The sequence below is a fragment of the Phacochoerus africanus genome, chromosome 1 (genome assembly GCF_016906955.1).
Source record: "Phacochoerus africanus isolate WHEZ1 chromosome 1, ROS_Pafr_v1, whole genome shotgun sequence".
In the NCBI taxonomy this organism is placed as follows: domain Eukaryota; kingdom Metazoa; phylum Chordata; class Mammalia; order Artiodactyla; family Suidae; genus Phacochoerus; species Phacochoerus africanus.
The window spans coordinates 265,121,879-265,139,223 of NC_062544.1; positions in this window are offsets into that span (position 1 = coordinate 265,121,879).

The following is a 17,345-nucleotide window of genomic DNA, read 5'->3' on the forward strand; positions in this document are numbered from 1 at the left end:
ATTTAGTTTTATTGACTTAATTATTGAAGGATGAGCTAGTTCAAGCTGTAAAATTTTGAACTGATATTTTAAATTCCTTCTCCTATTAATGCCCTTTCTTATGAAAGTAGAAATCACAACCAAAGGATGCTAAGGAAAAGAGGTTACGCGAATTAACACATGCCTTACTTAAGAGGTCCCATGAGAGGAGAGAACTGTTAAAACATATTCATTTTATTTTATTTTAGCTCTTCATTAAAAAAAAATTAAACACACATGGAAATGTAGAAGCAATGATCTTTCGATAATTTCTAAGCCCAACTTTCTTACATTCTGTGAATATAAATGCATCTAAAATGCATAAAAAAGACAGCAAAGACCACCACTAATTTTCTGTGGGTATTATGTACAACTCTGCTAGGATCATTCTGCTTTTTGAGGTCCCTGCTAGGCATCAGCAAGGTGATCATTATCTAATAAGTCTTTTCATATTATAAGCTCTGCAAGGGTAATCTTTTAATCAATTAAATTATGTATTTAAGGAACTATCAAACAATTAATTTCTGAACTCATCAGATTGAAACTTGGTTCAGAAATACAGACAAACCCAAATTGTTTCCAACTTCAAAATAATCCCTATAGTTAGAAACATGTTAATGACTTACATACACAAAATTAATATCTTTTTCACAATCACAGTGAATCACAAGCACAAGTACAGTACATTTGGAAATGAAGACTGTATTAAAAGGCACTTCTATCAGTATTTATACATTCTGCTTTCTTTGGGGTAATTAGCTCAGGGGACATCCAGCTGTGAGGCCCTGCAAGTGTGGCGAAAAAAGCAAAGTAAAACAAAACGACTTCAGTAAGAATGATCCTTCCTGATTTAATTGTTGGTAATTTTACCACTACCAAATTTAAGTAAACATTTTCTAGAACTTATGAAACTAAATGAAATCTGCCGGTGCCCTTCTTCATCAACTACATGGTTCTAAAATTATAACAGGAGTTCCCGTCGTGGCGCAGCAAAAACTAATCCAACTAGGAACCATGAGGTTGCAGGTTTGATCCCTGGCCTCGCTCAGTGGGTTAAGGATCTGGTGTTCCTGTGAGCTGTGGTCCAGGTCTCAGACGTGGTTTGGATCAGGCGTTGCTGTGGCTGTCGCATAGGCTGGTGGCTACAGCTCTCATTAGACCCCTAGCCTGTGAACCTCCGTATGCTGCAGGTGCGGCCCTAAAAGACAAAAGCCAAAAAAAAAAAAAAAGAAAGAAAATAGTACTATGAACATACAGACACATGAGTACAATCCACCAATACTTAGGGAGTACCTACTATGATCCAAGCACTGTCATTGCACAAAATATACAAAAATTCAAGAAAAATAAAATAATAGCAAAAGCTGCATTATCTACTGCCTGTTTATGCTCTTAGTGATGAAATTAGTCAAAACTTAATAGTGTTTTACAATTGTGATTGAAGTAAACTAGCCCTAAAACTGAACTCATTTGAATTCCAGATCATAATCTTGGTAATTTCCTAAAGCTTTTATTGTAAATGTTTAAGGCAACTACTTTGTCCATAATTGATGCCAGCTGGTATCACCTTTCAAAGTACAAATTGCTCCAGTTTCTCAAATAGCATCAGTCCTTTGTAATCCCTATTGCCCCATTTCCTAGTTTGTTTCCTTTCTTTTTTTTTGGATCAGTAGCTTAGGGAAGGGAGTTTTAACCCAATAAATATCCTGTGGACAATTGATACCATCATTCCCCTCTCTTCTTCCTCCCTGATTTAAGGAAGACAATTAGGTAAGTCGATGCTTTAAACATAATGGTTCAAAATTACCCAAACAAACATTGGCTAGTTGTTCTCTCAACATGTACCATTCCCTACTGGTCCTTGAGTTGATAAGCTTATGCTTATTGTTTCTTCTTACTATTCTTTTTTTTTCTCTGTTATTGTTGCTTTTTTTGTTGTTTTAAAACTGAAGTGGTTTGGGTTTTAACTGGATGTAATGGCCTTTGTCTGAATGCTAGCTAGTGAAAACATTATCTTGGTGGAGTGATAAAATCTTTCAAATCCATCATACCACCAAGTATTCCAGTCTACCTTAGGGAACCCAGTAATACCTGTATTGATTTATCCAAGAAAGATGTGGAATTGGCACTTATTTCTAAGAGTTCTAACTGCTATGAGCTTTTGGAATATCTTACCCTAAATGGAAAAAAAGTGTTTTTTTTCTATTTTCTATTATGGTTTATTACAGGCTATTGAATATGATTCCCCATGCTACGCAATAGGACCTTGTTGGTTATATGTTTATACATAGAATTTGTAGCTGCTAAGCCCAAACTCCTAATGTATCCCTCCCCCACTCTCTTTCCCCTTTGCTAACAATGATTTTGCTTTCTATGTCTTTAAGTCTGCTTCTGTTTTATGAATAAGTGCATTTGTATTATATTTTAGATTTCACGCATAAGTGATAACATAGGATATTTGTCTTTCTCTCTGACTTACTTCACTTAGTATGATAATAACTAGGTCCATCCATGTTGCCACATTGAAATAGCATTATTTCATTATTTTTATGGCTGAGAAGTATTCCATTGTGTGTGTGTGTATCACATTTTCTTTATACCAATGGCTCTAACTGATTAACTGACCTCTTTAGGTAATGTAAACTACTATAGAACAGCAACACTGCCCTGCACCATATTGTTGACAATAGGTCACCTGTATTCTAATTGTTTTTGAAATTAGAGATTTGTTCACTCTTTCCTTCCAACATACTACCCTGTCCTATGTGTACTGTCTACCCTACAATGCTTATAAAATAGGGTTATATCTAAGATCTTTTTCTCTTCCAACTATAGGACACATTATATTCTGATGTTAATACTAAGATCTTTTTCTCTTCCAACTATAGGACACATTATATTCTGATGTTAATACTAATTTGGCTCCATTCACTCTGCGAATATATATCGTAGAGCTACCTGAGGGAAGCAGAAGACTCTTCAATGCACATATGTAGTGTGGAGGGCCTTTATTTGTTTGTCTTACTTTTAACGTTATCCATGTTTCTCAGAATGATTAGAACATTAAGTTATAATTTACCCAAAGTGCTACACACATTTGTTTCTCCTATGTTATATAATTGGAGCTATAAATTTATATTTCTAGAATAACACTCTTCCTTTTACTATTATACTGAACGGTAACATAATTTTTAAACCTATGGGAATTTAATGTATATTTCCTTTAGAAATCCTCATGCGATTATTTTTTCTAAGGTAAATACCAACTATCTCCTATAAAATCCAGCAAAAATTAGGATAAAATATTAATACTAAAACCTTAAGGAAAGAACAGACTAAAATATTTCGATCAATAAAATATCATAATGAAAATACCAAGCTGGACAGCCTGACTCCAGAGCACTTGCTCATAACCATTTTATTCAGCTCTATTTACATTTTAGTGAGTATAAAATAGCAAACTAACAATAAAAGAAACATCAAGACTAATAGTTGTGGGAATGGTAATAGCTAACATTTGTTGAACATCTAATGTCTACCGGGAACTTTTTCTAAACATTTTACCTAAAACTTTTAACTTAATTTTTGTTTAATCTTTAATAAAACTATATAAGGTATACAGATGATAAAATGGAAAAAAGATATGCAATTTGCCCAAAGTCATATTTGCAGTAAATGCAAAGGTATTTAGTAGATTTTGCTTTTTGGAGAGCAGACTATTGATCTCAGCTAAGGGGGATATTTACCTTTATTTCATTTTCCCCAAGAGTTCATATTTTGGGGGTTTCCATTGTGGCTTAGTGGGTTAAGAACACGACATAGTGTCTGTAAGAATGTGAGTTCAAGCCCTGGCCTCGTTCAGTGGGTTAAGTACTGTAGTTGCCAGGCAGATGTGGCTCAGATCCATTGTTTCTGTGGCTATGGCACAGGCCAGCAGCTGCAGCTCAGACTCACCCCTTGCACACGAATATCCATATGCCGCAGGTACAGCCCTAAAAAGAAAAAAATAAAAAAGAGTTCACATTTTGCTGCCCAACAAACCTTATATGTAAATCTGCAATAACATAGTAACATTTTCTCTAGGCAGGAAAAACAAGAATCCAAGAACTCACAGAGTTCTGTGAAAACAGGCTTTTGCCGAAAGTTTAAAGAAACAATCTTCCTGCTCAACCACACACACAAACACACACACACACACCCACCCACAAACTCTCTCTCACTCACTCCTTGGGGTGGTTCATTTTATGTGTCAACTTGACTGGTTACAGGATGCCCGGATTAAACACTATTTCTGGGTTTCTCTGAGAATCTTTCAGGATAAGATTTGCATTTGAATCAGTGGACTCAGTAAAGTAGATGACCTTCCCCATGTAGCTGGGCGTCATCCAGTCCATGGAGGGCCTGGGTAGAGCCGAAAGCTTAGGGAGGAAGCTTTGCTCTTTCTCCTGCTTTATTAATTGAGGTGGGACAACTTATTGCATCTTCTCTGCCCTCAGATTGGGATTTATACCATGAATTCCCCACAGTTCCTAGGCCTTCAGATTCAGACTGAATTCTATTATATATAATATCTTCTTTGCTATCTTCTCCATCTGGTTCATATATATATGAATATATATATGGATTTATTATATGTATATATGATTCTATACATATTCTATATATGATTCTATATATATTCTACATATGATTCTATATATATTCTATATATGATTCTATATATGTATGATAAAATATGTATAGAATCATACATACATATACACATTTGGGAGACATGTCTCCATACTTAAAGATCTATTATTTGTGTCTTAAAAATTGTTTTAAATGCGTAGACCCTAACAAAGTGAAACTCAATAAACATTCCAGATTGAAAAATGCTGCTAAAGAGCAAGCATAATTCAGCCAGATTAAATTATCTTCAGTGAGCCTCTAGGTTCTGTGTTGTGGCATTCATCGTGTACTCTTTCCTCTTAGTATTTTGGAATTAACTCTTAAAGTATAGAGATATCATGCACTATGTTAATTTCTTCAATAGAAGTTTTTAAGATGGCTCAACACAGATCCTGTTTTAGTTTTAGTTGTCTTTATCTTGTATAATGTTGGCAAAGGAGGTACTATGAGAATTTATTGTAGATTTTTTCCCATCAAAATCATTTCAGGCTCGGTGTTTTCAAGATGGCTCATGTTAGTTTTCTTTCTTATATTTAACAAGATCCATGACAGTTGTAATTTGAATTGCATCTTTCTTACAATTTAGAAATGTTTATACACACACACACATATATATATATATATATATATATATATATATAATTATTGTTTTTGCTTCTTAGGGCCACACCTGATGCATATGGAAGTTCTCAGGTTAGGGGTCGAATTGGAGCTACAGCTACCAACCTACACCAGAGCCACAGCAACATGGGATCTGAGCCTCATCTGTGACCTACACCACAGCTCATGGCAATGCTGGATCCTTCCACTGAACAAAGCCAAGGATTGAATCTGCATCCTCATGGATAATGGATTCATCTCTGCGGCGGGCGCCATAATGGAACTCCTGATTTTCCATAGTAAAGAGGAGTTATAACTTCCCCTTTTGCATTCTAACGGGATAGATTTTGATGTAGTAAATGAGGGCAGTCCTCTCCAAAACGGAGCTTTCTTTTGAAAAGCACAAGGTGAGGAGGCATGACAATGTCTCTTCAGGTGAAACTGTTAGATATGGCACTTACAGTTTTCATTTGAATGGTCCTGATCTGCAACTCTGTCTTAGAAAATTACTTTCTGAATGCCTGACTGGTTATGTTGCCTTTTATTTATCTCACTCTAATTCAACAATTCAATTAAGTATTTACTATCTTGTCCATTTGGTTAAAAAATACCTACTTCATACTAGCTACACATATCTAGAAAAATACCAAGTAAGCATATTTCATGAAAATTAAGATTAAATCTCTTGTTTTAAAGTATATGTATATAGTTACTGGCACTAATACATGATTAGGCCAAAAAAGAATCTTTAAACAATTTTTTCTCTGGTTTAATGTGTAATCGTCACTTTAAAAATGTCCTCCCATCTAATAGCATCGCTTTTCTTTTATACTCAAGAAGAGCATATAGAGAAATTGGTATTAGAAAATGTGTTACCACACGCCAGAGTCTCCACTCCACATGCTCTTGTCACCCTTGTGAGACTGATCTTAAGAGCAGTGGTCTGGAAATCCTGTGAAATCAGATTGTTATGATCATTATACAAGTACAGATGTGATAAATTCATTTGAGTAATAAAAAAAAGGAAAAAAAAAGAGGCAAGCTGTTATTAATGTATAATAGAAAATCTTGAGAGATTTCCCAGTAAGATTTCATGATATGTTCAAGTAACTTACCTTGTGGCAAAATCATTCAAATATTTTTTACTCAAAATCTCTTCAGTGATTTTAATAATCACTTGTATATATAAACTAGAAAATGTATCATAAATCTGTGTATATGATTATATTAAACCTAATTTTTGTTTCATAAAAAAAAAAAAGAGCAGTGGTCTAAGAAATGCTAACTGCAATTAAACTTCATTTTCAAATGTATTTTATAGCTCCTTATGAGAGCAAGTCTTATTTGATTTTCCTGAAGATTGCTAGACTGGCCAAAATGGTAAAGGTTCATTTTTCTTAGGAAAAATGCTTAATTATTGAACAAAGTGAACACCCAGAAACTTATGACAAAGAAAAGACAAAGGTGGGGAAGGAAGGAAGGAGGCAAGGAAATTATGGACTTTACAGAGAAGGATCTAATGTGGAGTTTTAATGTTTTAATTTGGAAGCAATAAATGATATACTGTTTTTTATCAAGTAAGGAATAGTTTATTGCAGTGAGGGGTTTTTTTGCCTATAATGTTTTTTTTCCTGACTGGAAATCATGAACATAATAGTTCTATTAAAAATATAAGAACACATGAAAATAACACTCCCATTTCACAGGCAGGTTTCAGGATCCTTTTACATACAAGATTTTTGGATTTTTTTTTTTTGCATATTGCACAATTTGACCTTTTCAACATTCACTGAATGTTCTTCATATTCTTGTCCAATTCATGTGCCATTCTTAGAAAACATAACTCACATCCTTCAAGGATTTATACACATTCACAATGTGAGATTTTTCAGGTTAGAAATTCATTTTGTTGTGTTTTGTTTTTGTTTGTCTTCATGGTCCATCCTGCATGTATATGAAATATCTCTTACATATAAAACTGCAGATAGAGGTTTAATAAGTAATAATAGAATTTTAGCACAAAGGCTTGAAGTAGATATTTAAGCTTCTATCAAGGTCAGTTTTCTTAAGGCCTTACTAACAAGTGCGATTTAACCTACAACTGCCTCAACAGAAGGTTACCTACTCCATTTTTTGAAATTTTATGCTTCAGTATCTGAACAGGTACAAATGAACACAGAATTAAAATGGTGAATTTCCCTCATCTATATCCTACAGCCTCCAGGTTCTAATATCAGAGAACTTTTATTACCTCTTTATTTTACCTGAGGTATGATATGCTTATATAAACATATGCCTTAAAGCTTTCTTATTTCATATGCTTTTTTAAACCTAGTATCATAGCTTAGGTATCATTTGTTGTAACTGTACACAAATGCTTCTTTCCACACGTTATTCCATCTACAGAATGTTAATAAAGGTTAAGATATTTGCTAATTTAATCACTGAAAAAAGTCCTCATTTGTTTTAAAGGAAACCTACCATTCCAGTTAAAGGATACACTTTGATGTGTTCAGCCTATCATTATAGATAAGCATTTAAATATCTTCCCAAATTCTTTCTTTTCACAGACAAGTTTGCAGTGGATGGCTATCTGAATTTGGGTTTCACCAGAAGCAGAATCTGGATTAAAAATCTTGGGTACAAATAATTTATTTTGTAGAGATCCCAGACACATAGGAAAGGGGTTGAGGAAAGAGATACAGGGAAAGGAGAGAATCCAAGAAAGAATTCAGTTTTAAGAAAACTGCATGGAGTTCCTGCTGTGTTTCTGTGGGTTAAGGACCCCACGTAGTCTCTGTGGGATGTGGGTTTAATCCCTGGCCTCCCTCATTGTGTTTCAGATCTGGCATTGAACAAGCTGCTGTGTAGGTCACAGATGTGGCTCAGATCTGGTGCTGCCCTGGCTGTGGTGTAGACTGCAGATGAAGGAAAAAAAAGAAAGGAAAAGAAGAGAAAATTGCCACTGTGGGCCACTGGAGTGCTCAGTCTTGCTGGAGAGCTTTGGGTCATAGTATAGAACATGTCTTAGTTGTTCCATCTCAGGGGACAGGAAGTTAGAGCATTTAACTGGTAAATCCCCACCCATCACTAGTTGCTAACTGTTTGCAAGGACTTCAGCTTTTTAGCACTTTTGGTTTTCTCTGTGAATAGCTTACTCTTATGGCTAGGAAAAAAAAAACACTCAGAAATAGAATATAGATGTTCACATGAAGTTGCCTTCTTGTAAAGATGTATAGAGTATATGAATAAGGAACTGAAATTATCCTCTGCATTAACCTTATTGATAAATATTTTTATGCAAATGCTAGAGTGTGTCTATTTTTTGTTTTACATATGACCCTGTGTACTCAACACTGGCTAACATGAGTGCTTCTTTCCACACGTTATTCCATCTACAGAATGTTAATAAAGGTTAAGATATTTGCTAATTTAATCACTGAAAAAAGTCCTGTTTTACTTCAGTTTTGGTTTGCAGTAATTCTGTTAATGTTGAATTAAGATGTTGTTTGTTTGCAATTTTTTAAAAAGAAGTCTGAGTCATTTTATTTGCTTTTCTATGAACTATCTGTTCACATACTTGCCAAATGTAAAAATCACATTGTTGGTCTGTCCTTTATTAATTTTAAAAGCTCATAACATATTGGAGAAATAAAGTATTTGCTGTATAAGAGATATTCTGCTGAATGACATTAAGTCCTTTGAGTTTCAGATGTTTAACAGCATGCAGAAAAATAGGATGGATTTTCATGAATTGATTGTTTCCTGGATATTACTCATGATGGAAATTGTCAGATTGATACAGTAAAAATTCTTTTTTTTTTTTTTTTGGTTTTTGAGGGCCACACTCATGGCATATGGAGATTCCCAGGCTAGGGGTTTAATTGGAGCTGCTGCTGCTGGCCTATGTCAGAGCCACAGCAATGTGGGATCCAAGCCGTGTCTGTGACCTACACCACAGCTCATTGCAACTCCAGGTCCTTAACCCACTGAGCAAGGTCAGGGATGGAACCTGCAACCTCAGGGTTCCTAGTCAGATTCATTTCCACTGAGCCACGACAGGAACTCCATGCACTGTAAAAATTCTAATCAATTTAAATGACCTCCCAACAAATTGCATGCATTTTTAAATGTACCATAACATTTTCCATGCTCTAATTTTTAATATTAAAAACATTTGGCAATTTAACATTGTACTATTATAATGGAGTACCCAAGAGTGCAACAAAAGCATAAAGATCATTGCAGCAGAAGCAAAGAGATTGAATAGAAGGTAGTGACCTGCAGAAGCCTTAGAAGTCCCTATGAAACTTAAAAAAACGTAACCATGACTTGGGAGGAATACATATAAATCGTCAGGGAAAATAATTAGGGCATTTCTGGCCCTAGAAATGGCATGAAAAAGCCATGACTGTAGGGATAAATATGTTGTTCTCGTGGATCAATGAGGAGACTAATCTGACATCTATTGGCTTTATTAATAATGACATTGAATTATGAAGACCTTGAATAGATTAATGTTTTAATCAAGAAGAGGTCATTGAGGATTCTTGGATCAGCAATGATAAAGGTGATTAAAGAGATATTTCCAAAATCTCGTCTGGGATGTGTATGTAATTTTCATTAGAAGAAAGAGAAGTAGGAAAAAGAGACCCCAGACAATGATCAATAAAGTGTGACAATTTAATGATTCTTTTTGCTTGAAAGAATCATTAAAGATCAAGTGGCCCCATAATACACATACAAGACAATAAAATGGATTCCTGTTGAGACTAAGTCCTAGAGCCATCAGAAAAGATCACATCTTTAGATTATCACTGTATAATTATTATTTTCCAATAAAAATGCAAGGATTGCTCAAAGACTACATTCATAGAAGAGAAAAATATTAAATATGTATATTTTTAGCATTTGATTATTCTAATATCTAATTGTAAGTGAAAGAAACTTGTTAAAAATTTGATACCCATATTTACATTTTGTACCTTTATGCTGATTTGTTTTTGCAGATGAAGAATTTTTTCTGCAAAACTTTACAATGCAAATTTTGAGGAAATATGGTTTTTCAATCTAATTTTGCCTCTACAGCATTCAATCAGCAGCGATATTTTAGGACGATTTTATTTACCTCTTTTTCTTTAAAAGATGAAATATTCAGTCAACTAGAACATTAATGGAAACCACAGTGCTCTTTCTCTAAGGAGAAGCAGAAATTCAACCCCTTGGTCAGAAACGGCTAAATAAACGGTTTCTCCCTTTTCTTTACTGAAGAAGATGTGACTGACACTAACCCCTATTTCCTTGATACAAAATCATGGAGATGTGATTTCCAGGGATTCCCAATTTGCTGTCTCATTAATTCTCATTTTTATCTGATGGGTTCCTAGGCACTAGTGCTCCTTGCACCAACACTACTCTCTTTGGTTTGCCTGTGATATTAGCCACTCGAAGCTTTGTACCACATGAGTATTGATGAATACTCATGAAAATAAATCATTTCATCAGGCCTGTTGTGACTGGATACTCAGCATCAATTTTCTCTTTGTGGAAAAATTAATGGTTTTGGTAACAAAGTGGCTGAGAGGCAACAGAATGAGATTTGCAGTTTATTTTTCTCATTCAACCCAACAATTTCCCTTAAAGTCTGTGTCACAGTATTGAGAGATAGTGTTTAACATAAAATTGACTTTATCATAACATCATATGTATACTCAGAGTCAAAGTTCTATTGATAATGTAATAATTTGTTTTTATGTGAACTATATAGTTGAGAGAAACAGTGATATATTTTCTTATTTCTAGATCATAACACTTCATAAACTCGAATCAAGAAATATTATAGATTCAGGGAGTTCCCATCATGCTGCAATGGTAATGAACCCAATTAGTATCCATGAGGACTCGGGTTTGATCCCTGGCCTTGCTCAGTGGGTTAAGTTGTTGCTGGATATAGCTGTGGTATGTTCACAAATGCGGCCCAGGGCCTGCTTTGTTGTGACTGGTGTAGGCCAGCAGCTACAGCTCTGATTCTAGCCCGAGCCCAGGAATTTCCACATTCCATGGGTGAGGTCCTAAAAATACAAAAAAATTAAAATTGAGCAGTTTTCAATGATGTCTGAGATCAAAGATCCAATAACTTTTACAAAATCCAGGTGTGATAGATTGCTTGCTAACCACCAAACACATTTTCTCTTCATTCTGGACACACAGTTAAACTGTTTCCCAACTTCTCTTGCAGTTAAGGGAATAATATGGTTAAGTTCTTGCCAATAGTATGGGAACTGATATGATGCACAACAATAAACTTCTCACAGACTCTCATCCAGGTCCATCCCCCTTCCATCATGACCTTGGAAGACAGACAGGCTTTAAAGATGGTGTAGCTATAATTATAGGAGGAACTCAAGCATTTAATGACCACTTGGAGTCGATCAGCCTATCAATGAAGAATATTCATTTTGAACTTTCATGAGCAAGAGTTTACATTGTCTTGAACCACTGAGGTTTTGCAACTCATATGGTAAGACAGTGAGTTTAATCAAAATTAAAATACTTAGAAGAGGAGTTGGAAAATACCTAAGAATGTAGAAAATCTTTGGGAATTACTAAGTTTCTATTTTCCATCACCCTGAAAAATAGGTGACTCTCAAAATGGAAATTGAGTTTTAGAAATAAAATAAGGTGCTATGTATTTCACAGATGAGTTTACACAGATTTGTTGAATTCCATTTTCTAGAGCATGTACTTGCTTACCATAATTTCCCACTGTGTCATTTCTAAGACTAGGACAAAAAAAAAGAAAGTAGGAAGGAAGCAAGGAAAGAAGAAAGGAATGAAAGAAGAAAGAGAGGGAAAGAAGAAGGGAGGGAGGTTGGCAAGGGAAGGAATACGAAAAATTATGGTGAAATTAAGGAAAAATAGAACTTCATATTTCTCTTCCATCTGTGTGTGTGTGTGTGTGTGTGTGTGTGTGACATATATGCAAGTTCCCAGGCTAATGTTCAAATCCAGAGTTGGAGCTGCTGGCCTAAACCATAGCCATAGCAGCATGGGATCTGAGCTGCATCTGTGACCTACACGACAGCTCACAGCAACACCAGATCCTTAATCCACTGACCCAGGCCAAGGGTTGAACCCACATCCTCATGGATACTAGTTGGGTTTGTAACCCACTGAGCCACAATGGGAACTCCCTCTCTTTTATTCTCTTTGTCGTGATGTATCAGACACTTCTATAGGAATAGAAACTAATTAAGGTAAGTCTCTGTTCTCAAATTTCTGTAGTGAATGGTTGATATTTTCCTTAAAGTTTAACATCAGTTTAAAATTTATATTTTCATGCCTCTATATCTTAAATCAGAACTTGAAAGTTTCAGTTGAAGTGAGAAATAGCAAACTCTGTATTACAGTAGGTTTGTAAAAACACCAAAACTTGAGAGTTTCAGTTGAAGTGAGAAATAGAAAACTCTGTATTACAGTAGGTTTGTAAAAACATCAAATTTAACATCAATTTAAAATTTATATTTTCATGCCTGTATATCTTAAATCAGAACTTGAGAGGTTCAATTGAAGTGAGAAATAGCAAACTCTGTATTACAGTAGGTTTGTAAAAAAACCAAAGTTTCAGGTAAAGATGGCAGAGTAGACAGATATATCTATTCTCATATTCTCTTGGAATCCTAAGAAAGAAGAGTTTATAGGGATGTACATTTTAAAGCATAATGTTATAAGGATATTAAAGTTTAAAAGAAAAAAAATAGAGACAATCTTTGAAAACAAATAGAGGGTTAGTAAATGCAGGGCCAGTGGACAACCAGTGTAGTCATGTAGGTCTCCATGGAGAGACCTGCCGTGCAGTTGGTTTAATGGGTTGGAGTCAACATCTTGTCATTTTTAATGATTTTGGAACAATGAGCCCCACATTTTCATTTTGTGCTGTGACCTGAAAATTGTGCAACTGGACTTGAGCGTATGATTTGGCAAATATAAGAAAACTAAATCTGAGCGTGGGAAGTATGGGAAAATGAGAATCAAATAAATCTGTGTCATACCCATAAGTGGCTGAGGTATTAGGATCAACAGAGCTAAAGGGTTGGTGCTTTGGGAAGTTCTAAAATCATAAAAATATGTACGTATTTTGTTAAAGTAGCAACCAGAACACTAGTTCATGTCTCTCTGTCAATGCAGACAGCCACTACTGTAGATTCCCCTTCCTAACCTAGCAAATGACTGTGGTTTTATTTTCTGGAGAGTAAGGAAATGGAAAGTCTCTGGACTAAGAAAATTAGCAAGATAGTAGATAGAAGTGAGAAGTATCAAAACTGCAAGTATTTAAGTGTGCCAGTTTTTAATTCATTGCCTTTAGTTCTGAATCCATACTTCATGATCTGTGATAATAGGGCTAAACTCTATTAACATTTATCCTTTGCAGCAGGCACAATTTTAAACGTATCAGTAGAGGACATTTCAGGGAGCCTTGGAGGAGCAAATTGTTTTCTGGCCCTGATGTGTTTCCAGCTGCTTCATTTTTTTCTCTTGAAGTACAGCTGCCAGTGGCTCTCATAAGGTAGACATTCAGTGATGCTCACAGCCAATCAAGTTTCAGCAGCACCACTGTGACTAGCTTCCCAGTAAGTTTCAGCAGTACTCCCTTAGGTGGGTTCTGGTTGAGTCCATTGCAGTGATCCTCAGGGATCATTTTCACTGCTTCAACTCCTCTGCTCTTTAAAGGGGTGCTTCCTCTTTGCTTCACTAGGCCTCAGTTTCCTGCTCATCTGTACACAGAAAGGCTGTTACTAATGTGCCAGTCCTGGCTATGGTGTCCACCAGCCTCAGCATCTACATCCCCGATGTGTGTTTTCTGTTTTACCCAGCAACTGTGAACTAGCTTTGGCCTAGACCAAACCAAATTCACCAGAGTCTACTAGGGCTGTAACCACATCTTCTGCAAAGAGATCTGAACTTCAGCCTTGAAAATGGGGCCTTCTTTCCAAGTTCGTTCCTTTTTTATGGGAGTTTCCATCTGCTAAAGGATATCCTTTGGAATTTTCTTTATGCTTTGTACGTAATAATTCTTAGTGTATGTATGTGTGTATATATATGTATATATATGAACGTTCCCTGTTCAAACTACTATGTGATTCATGTCTCCTAATTAGACTCTTATTGACACAGCAGGATGAAGTATTTAATTAAGTTTTCTATTTTCTGAGATATCCAGAGTTGTTCTACACAATTCCCCAATTGCTAGGAAAAATGTCTTTTCTCTACAGATAGGAAATTGCCAGATTCTCTATGGGGATATCTAATGAGTTCAAAAGACAAAAAGAGCATGATAGATAAGTTTTTTGACTAAATAGGCCAACCACATCACAGGAGACAATTTGCATCCAAGAGCCCAAAGTTTAAAGTCAACTTTTCAGTCCCCACTTTTAGGACAAGCAGTGAAGGATTAGCAGGCATCTGAGGGAAAATTCTAACGGTAAGGAACTAAAACAAGGAAAAAAATTTCAACAAGGCAGAAGTTATGTTAAGAGTAGAAAAGCTTAAAAAAAACCAGCATTAGTAATATCAGTTAAAAGATATTATATTGCAACCGTGTAAAGAAAAATTACTATACAAAAGATAAAAGGACACTCTGGTAATTGAGCTATAGTAAATTAAAGGAAGGATGGTAGAATTAGTGAATTTGATATATTAGAATATAAAATTGAAAGAGCAAAATGAGAAAGATAAGAAAAATAAGGAGAGACGATATGATAACTAGTAGTCTGTTTTAGGAAACCTACTACCTGAAAAAAAGAATAGAGAAAACAGAGAAGGTAATATCATACAGAAAATAATTAAAACAAAATGTCCCCAAATACAAGAACATAATTTGACATGCTTAGCACAATGTGTGAAAGTAGAATCACACCAAGTCACATGAAATTTGAGAACAGTGTGTACAAAGAAAAAAATTCTATAAAATTTGATGGAAAGACATAGACACATACAAATAAAGAAACACAATGACTTCAGTTTTCTCAGAGTTAGCATTGGAAGCCAAAAGCAATGGGATGATACCTTCAACATTTTGAATCAAAATTATTTTCTCTTTGAATATTATTTGAACCCAAACAGTCAAGTGTCAGGAAAAAAAATAAATATATTTGTATTTAACATTCTCAAACATTTTTCTTCCATTTGCCCTATTTCAGATGGTTCCATCAAGGGTTCTCCACTAAAACTGAGGAGCAAAAATTGGAAGAAACCAACCTAGGATAAACTAGAGATCTGGTGGGAGTCCTCAGAAAATTATTAATCAGAATCTCAAGACAGCAATTCAAACTGGCAAAAAGGGCAAAGAGTCCAGACTAGAGGAGCTCTAATTCCAGGAGTAATCTTTAGAAAAATGAAACTCATAGAATATATAATGGGTCTCCATGTTTTTATAAGAGATTTAGACATGAATGAGACACACAGGAAGTCCAAGACATGAATGAATGTAGTTGAAAGTATACACTGAAAACAGCAAATAAACCAACACCCCCAACTTGGAATTAAAGGACTAATAAGGAAAATTCTAGTAAAAATAAAAATTAATCATAGTTTACTGCAGAATTAGGTATGCATGTCACTTGCATTGCATTTATAAAGTAAACATTGATATAACCAAAATTACTATGTAACCAAATTGGGAGGATGAGGGCATTCAAGTAAATGACAAAAAGAGAAGCAGAGAAATTTAACTCATCTTTTATGTTGGGAAATCAATGATGTTTAACTTAAAAAATAAAAAAATATAATCACGTAATTTAGCCTTAAAAAGTTAAGTTAAACAATAGTGAGTTGGAGTTCCCATTGTGGCTCAGCAGTAATGAACCCTACGGAAGAGCTAAAAAGAGAAAAACTGGCAACAACTGCAGAGTTAGGTATGCATACCACTTGCATTGTTTTCATATAGTAAACATTGATCTAACCAAAATTACCATGTAACCAAATTGGGAGAATGAGGGCATTTCAAGTAGGTGATAAAAAGGAAAGCAAAGAAATTGGCTCTGATCAGGTGGGTTAAGGATTTGGTGTTGCTATGACTGTGGTGTAGGCTGGCAGCTGCAGCTCTGATTTGACCCCTATTCTGGGAACTTCAATGCGCCACAGAGGCAGCCCTAAAAAAAAAAAAAAAAAAAAAAGACTTAACTGAAAGGAGACCTTAGAAGAGAGGAAAATAGGGATTGGGTGGCAGAAACCACTGCTTTTCATAAGAAATCTTCTACAGTTTTCAGTGTAGAAATTCTCTTTATACTGTATATATATATACACAACTGACATAAAAGACATTTTGCAGGTATTAATGCCATTATTTTAATGGCTTAAATTTGAAAAGCATTATCCAAACCACTTTCTAGTTCATTTTAGTTATTTTCATATAGCAGCAATTTGGAAAAAATGAAACATTGATCATGGTGACAGACTAACTCAAAATATCACATAATATCATATAATATAATCAGAGAAAAAATACAATGTGTGGTATAGGAACATTTTTTTTTGCTATTTTACTATAAACATTTTCTCTACAATTCAGCTTGGTCATCAATTACCCAGAACACTAGATACCTTAAAATGTAATTTGTAATGATAGAAAAATACCTCTTATTCATCCTTAGAACATATTCATCTTTAAAAGAACTTCACTTTTTGTAAAAAACATTTCCTCCATTTCGTTGTTAGTGATAGCTAAATTCTTGATAAAAACACGTGCTGACTTGAAGGGCTATTCTTTTCAATAAGGACTGTATTTCATAAGTGCTTTAGTTTGGATCAAATGTGGATGGTATTTCATAAATTGGAATCATAAGGATTACTTAAGAGTTAAGCTAATGTGTTTTTGTGCCCATTACACAATTCCGTAAATAACAATTCTCTCAATTCTGTGAGAGATTAATGGGCATAGTGTTTTACCAGCACACTCTTTGTGAATCTTCTGAAATCACTGACCTATGATTTATTTAGATATTGCCTCTCAATCTATTGCTATTCATGTCATAGTGTTTTTATGTTTTTGTTATGAA